We start from the raw sequence: 13527 nt of genomic DNA, 5'->3' as shown, positions 1-13527 counted from the left end.
CGTGACTAAGGTGATTTAAAAAACACAGGTCATGTGACTAAAGTGTTTCAAAGCATCGACCATTTCAGAATCGTTTCGAGACTTGGTGAATCTGTGTTTGACTGACAGGGTCAGAACAAAAACTCTCTCATGTAGTTTTGTGGACTGTGCATGTTCTCAGAATAACTGTCCTGCAAATGGCACAAATTTGAATACCAACTTGTACATGTTATAACGATGTATTTAATAATGTAAATTTTTTATGACCAAAACAAGACATATTTATTCACATCACTAAATCCCTTGAAGCCTCAACTCTACAACACGTTGTAAAATACCTCAATTTGCTTAACTGTTTCTTTGCTGAAGCTGTTTCAGAGCTATACATAAAAATGACCACTAGGTGTCCCTGTAGAGACGGCTTTCAAAATGTTTCGAAGCTTCGAAGCTTAGACTGTTTCAGTGTTTCATGAAGCCTCAATTTGCCCATCACTAAAAAAAACCTTGAAACTGAGCAATATGAGGTGAGTTTACTCACTCGTTACTTGTAATTTTTTTGGTTTATTATTTTTGTGTTTAGAAACTTTGCCGTGTGAAAGCGAACCGCACCAAGAAAATAAACGTTGTCACAATTTTTATTCCTGTTTTGGGACAAATCTATCGATCTACAGATGTGAAAGCAACCTAATATAGAAATTTATTTAAATGTATTATTCATTGTTTCCCAACTATTTTACAATAATGTTAAAACGGTTTGCCAATTAGAAACATATCACTAATATATACAAACTCAATCATACGTTCAACATTTAAAGGGCCATGACACCCCCCACTTTCGGTTAAAGTCTACTTCAGAATTTTTTCAAAAGATGCATGATTAATGGGCGTGGAGCTCCGCGATCATCGGGCAGGAGTGGGCGCGGCCAGCAGGGGAGAAGGGGAGCGAACAACTGTTGTTGTCAGTAAGCTCACAAAATAAGACACAAACCGTGAGGAGACGCATGAGTTTATAGTTTACAAAATTAAAATGCAAAGAAATGAACAGTGATTTAATGCCCTGCTACATTTGTTATTCGTAATTTCATATACACATAACCACAATTTATATCATTATAAAGATAAGTGTGTTCATGTAAACCCTATGAGGATTCTCCCTCGATCCCCGTGTCTAAATTATAGATCTTGATTGCAGACTCAGTGCAGCAGGTCTCCTGACCCGTCTATTTTAACCATTAGCCCTGCTGGTAATATAGAGGATTTAGGCAAACACAGCAGCACGGCGATGTGTCTGAATGTGAACGAACTCCTTATAAAAGTCAACGTCCGGCATTCTCTAATTCTCGTGCTGCTGCCCCGACAAAAATGCTTGCAGCACACACACAGCTTTGCTGTATGATCGGCCCTGACAGGATCGCGGGGAAAAAACATGCAACAAACCCCGTGGATCATGGAAACAAACACATACGAGCCTTCATGAACGGCTACGTGCCGTTGGTCTGTGTCTCACTCACAGCTTGCTTGAAACTGGCAGGTCTGCCTTCGGAAAGCACGTGCTCTCATGAATAATTAACCAGCCGGCTCTTCTCATAGGATAAGAAAACTCCACTATGAATAATAATGAGAAACCGAGGCGTCATCATTGCACTTGCAGTACTGCGCTACGTCGCCGATTTTGTTCCCGCCCCAAAAATTATTTTAAACCCGGAAGCTGAAATTAGCTGACAAAAGCTCAAAAATATCCAGTTTTCCCCACAATTAAAGCTAACAGGTGCTAACATTGTCTTAACTAATGCTCAACACACACAAATCTGTTATTATAAAAAAAAAAAGTTCTACAGGGTGTCCTGAACCTTTTACTCTTTATTACCATAACCAATTATCTCCCACCACAAACTATGGGTTGATTTTTGGAGAATCTGCTTAAACGTACCTAAAGAGCAACATTCACACACTCTCAGCTCATAAATATGATCTTTCTGCCATGACTTGAAGGCGGCAGCGGTAGTGAAAGATTCAGCATCAGTTCTCTCACAGAGGATTCGGCTAGATTAACTTCTCATTAGCAAAATCACATTTACCAGCTGTCAGAAATCTCGCTACCTCTCGCTCGCTTTATTTACAAAAGGTTACAGGTCGGTTTTAGCGTCGCCTGCTTTTCTTTCGGCATCGACCGAAAGAGGATTTTTGGTCTGGCACCAAAATCTGGGGCGAAATCCGTGCCCGAGGCAGATTATGGGCTTCTCCTGGGTGCGGCGTTCACTGCTCTCCAACTGCGAAAGCTAGAATTGGTTTTGTAAGCTTTCTCACCGGTAATCTGTTCCCACTCGTCTCTCCCCAGAGATCAACCCTGACAGGACGGATTTAACAGGCTTCCACACATCCTTATATTTATAAACGCAAGAGTCTTGTGGGCCACTAATCACCTTGCGATCTCTAACCTCAAAGGACAGCCACTTCTGCCTCACTTTTTTTTGCTTTTTTGCAATTTCAATGAGAACATGCTTGAAGCCTGTTATAGTATTCCATACGTCTTAATATAGTGTAAAAAAATGAAGTGAATGAATATCTGGCTGCTTTGCTGCATTGAGAGTCTCATGCTTGAACTGTAATGTCTCTATGATTGTTTTATTGTCATTTTTGGGCTGTTAAATGAGCAAAAAAAGGCATATTAGTGTTAGCAGAGTGACGACGCTCTGCTCACGGTTAATGATCTGTTATTCACTGAACTCAACCAAAGATGTACACAAGCCTGGCCGCAGTGGCCTGAACTGTAGCAGTGCAATCTGAGTGTGCCGCAGCGTCACCTAGCTGCTGTATCACACTTCAACTGTACATATGTAGATAAAAACCTCACAATAAAAATGTATATTGCTTCTTTTTTGCAAATGGTGTCGTAGTGTATTGTGTCTTGGTTTGTGTAATGCCTCAGGAATACTTTCTAAACCTTACATGCATCCGGGTCACGGCACCAGCTAGACATGGAATGATGACGGTTTCCTGCGGTTGAATATATTTTTAATAATTATGATAATTTTTAGGGATGAATTATAAAGAAAGATATACAAAGATGTCCAAGTTGCAAAGAAATGTTTTTGAAACTAATGAAGACAGCAGAAGTTAATGCTTTTTAAAAAATTATTTAGCCTGACATGTTTACTGTTACAAAATGTTTCTTAGAATAAGATGTTTTGTTCAAATAATTTTTAAAATTATTTTTAAAATTAAAAAATAATTTTATAGAGCAGTTAAGTATTTTAATTTTAGAGCAGTAATTCCAATACCGTGATACCACTAAGCGTCCTGGTTTTGAACGTAACCCACCTTTCTCGAATAAGGAAACAGAGACGTGTGTCTACAGACACTTTTGGAAACGCACGTCTCTGTTGACCTATGAAGGGGAACATCCAGGTTATGAACATAACCCACTTTCCCCTAATAAAGCCTCTTTCACACCACGAGCGACTCGCAGCGGCAAAGCCACAATCGACCCTTCATTTCAACAGAGTGTGAGCAACTTCCAGCAACCTCCGTCTACGCCAGTGATAGCAACCGTTGGCGATCAAGTGGGTGTGTTGAGAATCCTTCAACTTTATGCAAATGAAGAGTGACTTTCTTGAGCAATGGCCAATAGAAGCTCATGTGATCCTCTCTCAGCTCACTCAGAGGCCGGTTGTATTCTCCGTGCTGTAGACTTACACAGACCTGCGTTTGCAGCAGGTTGCCACCCAGAGCGACAGGCAACTACAAAGTCACTGCTATTGTGAATGAGGCATCAGGGAACATGTTTGTCTCCCAAAATCTCTGTAAACATACGTTGCAGTTTCCGATGAAGGGGAACTGGATAGTTTTATTCAAATAAATGAATCGTTAAGGGTTTGGATCTTTTACCTGAGCGTTGTCAATATGATACATCACCAAAAATGTAGTGCCAGATCCGGTAAAACAAGAACGTGCCTTTCCTTAGCAGAGCGCAGGGTATCATGGGATGGATCATGATGTGAAGATGACGATCACTGACAGAAGGAGATTCGGTTGAGGGGAATAAACGATGGAAGTTCATTTTCAAAGCAATACCAGAGTATAGCCAACCTAGTGCTGTGTTTGTGCCTGTCATTTTTCTAATTTTTGTCACAATAACCTACTCTGCAGCGTGGGATTTGTCGGCCGTTTGCTATTAAAGGAAAGAGAAGCAGAGACTTGTATGTATGGGACTTTGTCAGTAACTGTTGCAGTTCATAGGGACCAGTTTCTTCTTTCTTCAGATCATAACATGTAAATGTAATTAAAATTGTTGCCCCGTTTTGGGTAGTTTGCAAAATATGTATTTCAAGAGTTCACACTTAGCTCATGATTTATACATAGCTTGTTTGGCATGCTGTCCCGGGAGAGAGCCCTGAGCTCAAGGGATCCTCGAGTCCAGGGCTCCCCCCCTTTTGCAGGGCGAGTGGAGATTGAGCTCAGGTCTATCTCAAACTCCCCCGCTGCTGAGGCCAAGGCGAACTTCCTGAGAGTAAGACATTATAAAAAAAAAAGGTTTAGGCTTGTTTTATCTATAATATAGAGCACATTTGGATGGTGGGAGGAAACCGGGGAACCCGGGGGAAACCCACGCGGACACGGGGAGAACATGCAAACTCCACACAGAAATACCAGATGGCTCAGCGAGGACCCAACACCATTGGTATTCTTGCTGTGAGGCAACAGTGCTAGTCACTGGGCCACCGTGCCGCCCATTCTGGATAAAGGAGGAAGAAGGGGAGGAGGGGGGTTTCTTCCAGACGAAGATAGTTGTAGAAAGGAAATGAGGATATATATAGTGATTTGGGATCCTTTGATTGGAGGATCATAATAAGTTAATGTGGACCAGCTGGGTAAATCATGAGCACATGCTCCTCTCGAAATTAGTTTAAAACTAAACTTCACTTATTTGTGTGTTGTAACTTGTAAACGCCCTTCACAGCTTGTAATCACTTATCTATTATAGATCAGTGCTTTTAAAGTATGTCTCAGGTTAATGCTTTATGGTCTATTCACATATTGTGTCCAAAACCATGTAAAAAACGTGACGTGTGCTTTATCCTTTACCGATTTAAATTTGTTTCTGAACTTGCAATCTTTTGCCTTTGTCTTTGCTATGGCTCGCACATGGGAGAGTCAATTTTCAAAATAGTTTACCGCTGTGTGGATTAATACTGAATGTGTGTCATTATTATTACTTGGAGTCAGGTTTAAGAGTAGAGCAATATGCCGCGGGTTAACTGCATTGCTTTAATGCATTCCTGCACTGGGCTCTCACATACTCTGCTCTTCATAGCCATGTTGGTCGTTTCTCTCTATCTCGCAATGAACCCAGTCAACAAATCACAACAGACTGCGTCCTCAGCCCAATCACAGCAGATTAGCATCATGCAAAGGAGAGGTTGAGAACAAATGAAACGCTGAACAAATCATAAGAGTCAAAGGGGTAATTAGGTAAAAATAAATGCATATTACAAGACAATGACAGTGTTTTTTGATCTTGCATGCATATTAGCCTGTTGTTGGAGACCCCCAAAACTAAAATATGACCTTTTTTAATGCATAATAGGGGCTCTTTAATTCTGCTCATTTCATGCTCTAAACAGGATTTGAACCAGTGTTTCTGGCAAGAGAGTAGAGCACACTAATAAGAACACTTGGATAGTTTACCCCAAAAAAGTTCATTTTCTAACCATTTATTCAGACTCAAATGGTTATTGACGCTTATGAATTTCTGCTGTCAAACACAAAACAAGATATTCTGGAAAATGTTGTAGAAAAAATCTATAGTAGGAACAAAAAAATAAATAAAATACTAGGGAAGTCAACGACAGTTCAATTATATTATTTTTCTTTTTATAAGAAAATGGACCAATGTGAATAAAGTATTTACTTTAAAGTAAATACTTAATGAAACATCAAATAACACACTGAATAAAAGATGACATTTTGTAGTAAGGTGTTTTCTTATGAAACAAACTACAACAGTCTAGAAAAATCAACAATGGCATTCCATTGACAACATTATAAATGATTTACTCTGTTCGTTGCAGAGTTAACATCAAATTTTCATCTAAATTTATATTTTATTTCAGCTCTAACATTGCAACAGTTTTAGTTTGCTATCTTGCCTTGGCATTTCTAGTTTTAGAAAGTACAATGGCAAATTTAAGTTGTTTTTTTCAATATGAAGCTACTTTAAAGTTTAAAAGCTGTGTCAGTTCTCAAGGTACAGTTGGTCAAATATTTAACAAATTATGTTTAACGGAGCAAGGAGTTTTTCACAGTGATTCCTATAATATTTTTTTCTTCTTGTTTGTTTTTATTTCAGCTAGAATAAAAGCAGTTTTAATTTTTTTGAACCATTTAAGCTTAATATTATTAGCCCCCTTAAGCAATATTTGTTTAGATTTTCTACAGAACAAGCCATTGGTATACAGTGGCTTGCCTAAGTAGCCTAACTTTCCCCATTAGCATAGCTAAGCCTTTAAATTGCACTTTAAGCTGAATATCTTGAAAAATATCTAGTCAAATATTATGAACTATTATCATGGCAAAGATAAAAGAAATCAGTCATTAGAAAGTAGTTATTAAACTATTATGTTTTAAAATGTGTTGAACAATTCTTTCTTTTACAAACTGTGGAAAAAATATACATGGGGGGGCTAATAATTCAGGAGGGTTAATAATTCTATGTATGAAAACAGTATGGAAACAGAACCAAGTTGCTGTCAACATTTATAGTCCTACAGAAGTGCTTGCATCCAAGTTAGAGATTAAAACAGTTGCAGTCACCATCTGTTTGAGCTTATCTGGAGAACACTTTGAGATGAAGACGATGGGGTCATTCAGCTGGGGTCTACAGAGACTCGAAAAGTAATGTCTGCTCATCCACAAGCAGAAGAAAGATTACACAGATGAGGATTGATTTGCAGAAAAGCCAGAAGTGCGACAGAAGTCCCGAGCCCCTTTATCCCACTCCCGGCTCCTGTGGTAAACACTCATTTGCTGGTGTAAATGTAAAGAAACAAGATGCAAGAATCATTTGTGAAGTGAAGCAAGACGTGTTAAACCACATCAAAAGTGACATCCATCCGAGAAACAAACAGCTTTTATATTCCTTCCTTCATCAAGATGAAACCGTCCTTGACATTTAGCAAAAGACACACAGTTTTTTTCTCATATCAAGAAAGCTCGTACCTTTGTCCTTCTTGGTATTTTGATTATTATACAACAATCTGTGGAGGATATTATTTTTAATAACGGAGCACCAGTGAAAGCTCATAGTATTTGCGTTTTGGCCACAGTGACTGGTGGAGATCAGTGTCTGGTAAGAATCATGTTAGCTGACTTTTGCTGCGACAGACGTCTGGGAGCCAGTGGTGGAATAGGCAGACATGTAAATATCAAGTCCTGTGTCCTGCATTCACAAACCAGGATTTGTAAGATCATCAGTTCAGCTGATCATACTTACAAGCGACATTTGAACCAGTAATTCCAATTTGAAAGGTATGCGCACTAACAAGAGCACTAAATACCAAACATCTAGCATTGGTCCCTAGTGTATCTCTTGAGGTCAGTGGGATAAGTCTTACTTATGCCTTTTTTTTTTCTTTTGGTTTGCCTCAGGAACACACTAGGCTTCACTCTCATCCGGGTCACGGCACCATTACAATCCTGCTTAACATCCCTTGGCCTAAGCTGGATTTTCACCAGTGTTTCTGACAAAGGAGTACAATGGACAGTATACCTCTTATAAAGAGGGGAGTGGGGCTTACTTGAACAGGTTTTTTTTTTTTTTAGCTTACCTTAGAAACACTCTTTGAACTTCATTCTCATCTGGGTCATGGCACCAGCGCAATCCTGCTCAATACTTTATGCCCTAAGCAGGATTTGAACCAATGTTTCTGACACAGGAGTATACTATCAAGAACACAAGAATATATGGCTCTTATGAACAGGTGAGTGAGGGTTACTTGCAAAAATTCATTTAGTTTCCTGAGAACACTTTACTTCCATCCGGGTCACGGCACCAATACGATCCTGCTCAACATTCATTGCCCTAAGCTAGCATTGCACCAGTAACAGTAACAATGACACTTAAGAACATATACCTATTATGAACAAGGGAGTGAGGTTTACTTGCACAAATTCGTCTAGCTTGCCTCAGGTGCACATTAAACTCTACTCCCATCCGGGTCATGGCACCAATACAATCCTGCTCAATGTTATTTGCCCTGAGCGGAATTTGCACCAGTGCTTCTGACAAAGGAGTACACTAACAAGGGCACTAATGATCACATACCTCTTATGACCAGGGGAGTGAGGCTTACTTGCACAATTTTTCCTAGCTTGCCTTAGGAACGCTCTCTAATCCTCACTTACATACGAGTTATGGCACCAATGCAATCCTGCTCAATATTCTTTGTCATAAGCAGGATTTGCACCAGTGTTTCGGGCAAGGGAGGAGAGTACACTAACAAGGGTGCTAAATGTACCATTTAATTCTTATAAATAGGGGAGTGTGGTTTACATGCACAAATTTTTCTAGCTTGCCTCAGGAACACTTTAAACTCTACTCCCGTCCAGGTCATGACACCAACACAATCCTGGTCAATGCTCCTTGCTCTGAGGAGAATTTATACCTGTGCTTCTGACAAGGAATGAGAGTACACTAACAAGGATGCTAAAGACCATATACCTCTTACTTTTTTTTGCCGCAGAAACATTCTCTAAACTTTGCTCCCATCTGGGTCACGGCACCAATAAAATCCTGCTCAACATTCCTTGCCCAAAGATGAATTTGCACCAGTGTTTCTGACAAACTAATACACTAACAAGGACGCTAAAGATCATATACCTCTTATGAACAGTGAAGTGAGGTTTACTTGCACAATTTTTTTCTAGTTTGCCTCAGGAACTAGAGATGCGTGGATGGGCTATTATTTCATCCGCAACCGCATGACAAAATTCATCATCCGTCCGCCATCCATCCGCACTAACATTTTTGACCAATTTTTAAAACCGCACCCGCCCGCCATCTGCTGATTGGGCTCTTCATTTAAATGGCTTATTCCTTTTTTTATTAAATGAATGTTTCTTTATTGCTCATTATAGAATAGAGGATGACTTTAATGTAGACATGCAGTTAATCCAAACGTGCAAGTCATTAATTGACGACGCTTTGAAGTGACGCTAAAGATACGAGGACGTGTCTTTTCACTTGATTCGATTCATCGGTCCTTGAGTCTTTTCCTTGCGTCCTTCCCTCGTATCCCGGCGGGGTGGAAACACGAGGAAAGAAAGCAAGGAAAGGAAACGAGGATGCACAAATAAGAAATGAGAAGCACCCGAGCTCTCATCAGCAGTGAACTCCGTCTCCAATCGGCGCACAGGGACAAAAGTAAATAAATAGCCTAAATTAAACGCACTGTACTGTACAACTTTTTTTTTTATTGTAGCCTAATAGAAATTAACGCATTGACACATCATTTCAACATGCTGCTATTTAGCCTACTACTAAATGCCTATTTTACTTTATTTTTTAGTAAATAGATAGAATACTAAGTCATTTACATTATAATAATGTTTACATTTGTAGTTGTCCAAAAACGTACCTGATTGCCTTGCACATCTAATTAATGGGCACAGTTTTTCGACTATTTTTTTATTTATTATTTTTTTATTTTTTGCTGTGGATGTTATTGAGCTTGTAGAAATCGGAAACAACACCAGTTCTGCGACACAGATTAACCTTTATTGATATCTCTATCAGACAATACCTATTTTATATGCCAAAAGAAACAACAGGCAGTAAAAAAATATTAACATAAATATCTTAATGTAGGCATAGGATATAGTCGCATGCTTTGGCAAACAGTTGAAATTTTTTTTTAATAAAAACGTCATATCGTGCCTAAGCCTTATAGGCTCAGTCACCCCCACAATTAGAAATTAAATTAGAAAAATAGATTTGCCATCCCTCTTTGAGCGAACATAAAGTCTGACCAGGCTAAGTGCATGTATGACAGTGTCAGGATTCAGACGGGAGCGCCTGCATAGCCATAATGCGCCCTGCTGCACTGAAGGAGCGCTCGCTCGCAGCACTTGTTGCTGAAATGCATTATAATTTTCTTGGAAAGGTGCTACAGCCGTGGGAATAACTGGTCTTATTTCTCCCTAAAGGAAAGTAGATTTTCCTCTGCTGATCCGTCTATACGGAAGTTTGTAGAGGAATACTTCTGTACTTCATCCAGAATTAGTGTATCCGATTTCTCCTCCCATTCTGTAAAGTCAGTCCTAGGCTTTTTCGTTGGTGCGCCAGCTATGCCTATAAAAACAGTGCAACCGCCCGCCACCCGCCCGAATTTAATTAAAATATTATTTTTTCGTAACGTCATCCGCCCGATCCGCGGTTTATCCGCGGAGTCCGCGGCTATAACCGCCAACCGCGCATCTCTATCAGGAACACTCTCTAAAATCTCTACCATCCGAGTAACCGCACCAACACCATCCTGCTCAATGTTCCTTTCGAGGAAGGAGAGTACACTAATGTTAAAGACTGTGTACCTCTTATGAACAGGAGAGTGAGGTTTGCTTGCACAGATTATTCTACCTTGTACCTTGCTTATAAGTTTACTTAATTTCTTTATATCAATTGTGTGGAACACAACATTTTTTTACAGTTTATATCATATAATTGGGAGGTGGTAAAGTTTTTTTTCTATTTATTTTTCATTTAGAATGTAAAAATGTCATTAAATAGCATTAAATATGATACAATATGCTTCTGAGGAACATTTAACTTAATATTCATTCATTCATTTTCTTGTCGGCTTAGTCGTTTTATTAATCTAGGGCCACCACGGCGGTTCATTCCAACTTCTATAGTTATGTGGTGGCACAGAGTTAGCTTTCTTGACTTCACACAGAAACAGCAACACATGACATCACTTTGTTGCAGAGACGCTATTGGTTAAATACCAGCAAAGAACATAGATGCAGCTTAAAGCAGAAAGCGCGAGTATAGCTTTGGTCTGGATGTATAATAAAGTTGATGAGACCTTATAGTGCCATTGCAAACAACCTTCATGAGAACAGAAACAGGTTCAAACCTGACAAGGTAGAGATGTTGCTTTTCATTAGATAAACACATTTCCTTCTGTGAAACTTACTACTGTGATGACTGTAACGCTCCATTCACACGGGGCTTCAGCGTCAATGCTTGACTGAAGGCGTGTCTGAAGATGAGGCTAAAGTAATCGTCATAGCAGCATCAGCCAATGAAATTTAGGCTGACGCTTCCGTCGGCACTTGAAAAGTTGAGCTGGTCCCAATTTCTGCAGCGAGCAACGCCTCTGAAGCGGCGCTGACGGATCCACAATGCTACGCCTGACGTCACCCATTCAAAGTGAATGGGAATCGTTGACACTGACGCCTCGTGTGAATGAGGCATAAGAGTTGGGAATGCAGATCCTGAAAGCACAATGCTGGCTTTGCAAACACTGTGGCACTTTTATCCATCCATCCATTCATCCATCCATCCGTGTAATCGTCTGTCTGTCCGTCCGTCCGTCCGTCCGTCCGTCCATCTATCTATCTATCTATCTATCTATCTATCTATCTATCTATCTATCTATCTATCTATCTATCTATCTATCTATCTATCTATCTATCTATCTATCTATCTATCTATCTATCTATCTATCTATTTATCTATCTATCTATCTATCTATCTATCTATCTATCTATCTATCTATCTATCTATCTATCTATCTATCTGTGTATTCATCTATCCGTCTGTCTGTCTGTCTGTCTGTGTATCTATCTATGTGTCCGTCCGTCGGTTGGTCGGTCTGTCTGTCTGCCTGTTTGTTTATGTATTTATATATTTTGTATACATGCCTGCTGGGTATTTTAAGTTGAGGTGCTCTTTGTATATATATATATATATATATATATATATATATATATATATATATATATATATATATATATATATATATATATATATATACATACACACACACTCAACTCAAAAAAATAAATAAAAATAATATATATATATATATATATATATATATATATATATATATATATATATATATATATATATATATATATATATATATATACATACAGTATATAGAATTTATCTTTACACTAAAGTCTAAAAGTGAAGAATTGATGGGATTTATTATTGATTGTTCAAGCTACGCCACAAAAGTGCTCTGTTTGTAAACAGAGCTGTTGAATGTTAAAATAGGGTGAACTGGATCGCTCTTCTTTATGTTTTTTTTTTTTTTTTTGTATTATAGAAGTATCAGATTTAGTTTCGGTATTGACAGATACGCAAAATCAAGTAACAGACTCAAGGGCAAAAAAACTGATCAGGACATCCTAATTGTTTATGAAAGCTAACTGTAAATGTTCAACCCACTTAAATATATAAAGAAAAAAAAGCATTTTTTTTTTACAGTGAATCGAATGCACAGACAAAAATACATAAAATTCTTAAACTATATTATTATTATTATTATTATTATTATTATTATTATTATTATTATTATTATTATTATTATTATTATTATTATATTTCAATCCCCTTGCTTGTCAATAAATTAGATTTTTTAGACTATCACTACATACAACAGCCTTTACTTGGTTCATTCTTTGCAGTCAGTCTCAAGATTTGCAGTAGTTCAGCATGACCTGAGCACACACACACATAGCTGCAGGCGAGTGTAATAAACCTCCAGGATCCTGGGACGCATTTAATCCTGCATCCTCTGAGCTGAGCAACACGTGGAGTTCCAGCATGATAGAATTCATCAGAATCCAGATCTCTGCCATCACACACCAACAGTCTCGCCTCTATCCGCCACTTGAACCCGATAAGATAAGAGCATCTCTGCAGTTTTTTTTCAAAGGAAACGTCTGTCTGCAGAGAGAGAGAATGGTGCTGGTGATCTGCTGAAGCTCTCAGTGGAGGGATGTGCCATCTCTCACCCTGCCTTTACAAGCTCTACTTTTCACATATCAGCGGGTGAGAATAGAGATGCTTTCAGCTGGTTCTGCCACCGGATCCTGACGTCTGCTGCTCAGCTGAGGCCTGCAAATTTGATTCAAAATGGAGATGTTTTAGATCTGCACAATGACTTTTTTATGTTTAAAGGAGAGCGTATGCGGTTTTAGATGCTTAGCTTTTTGCACTGGATGTGTTGGACAATCCACTTTTTAAATTTCTCTTAATATACATTGCAGCAGCAAATCTTTTTTCACAATGTTCTAATTCTTAGTCAGTTTGATAGATGTTGTAAGTGACAGCTAAATGATTATACCACTTTAAATATGTTCAGAGCATCAGAGCATGTACAGTAACATGTTTTCTGTAGTCTGGCTAACAAATAGGTTAGTCAGACTAGCAGAGCGAAGAGGATACCTGTTTCTGTGCAGTTCATGGAGAGGAGGCTTAATCCTGCTCAGTTTATATTCTAGAACCCTTTGGTAAAGTGAAGCGACGTATGTGTA

This window comes from Danio rerio, chromosome 24, assembly GCF_052040795.2.
Source record: "Danio rerio strain M-AB ecotype USA chromosome 24, GRCz13ab, whole genome shotgun sequence".
Taxonomy (NCBI): domain Eukaryota; kingdom Metazoa; phylum Chordata; class Actinopteri; order Cypriniformes; family Danionidae; genus Danio; species Danio rerio.
This window is presented reverse-complemented; position numbering follows the sequence as displayed.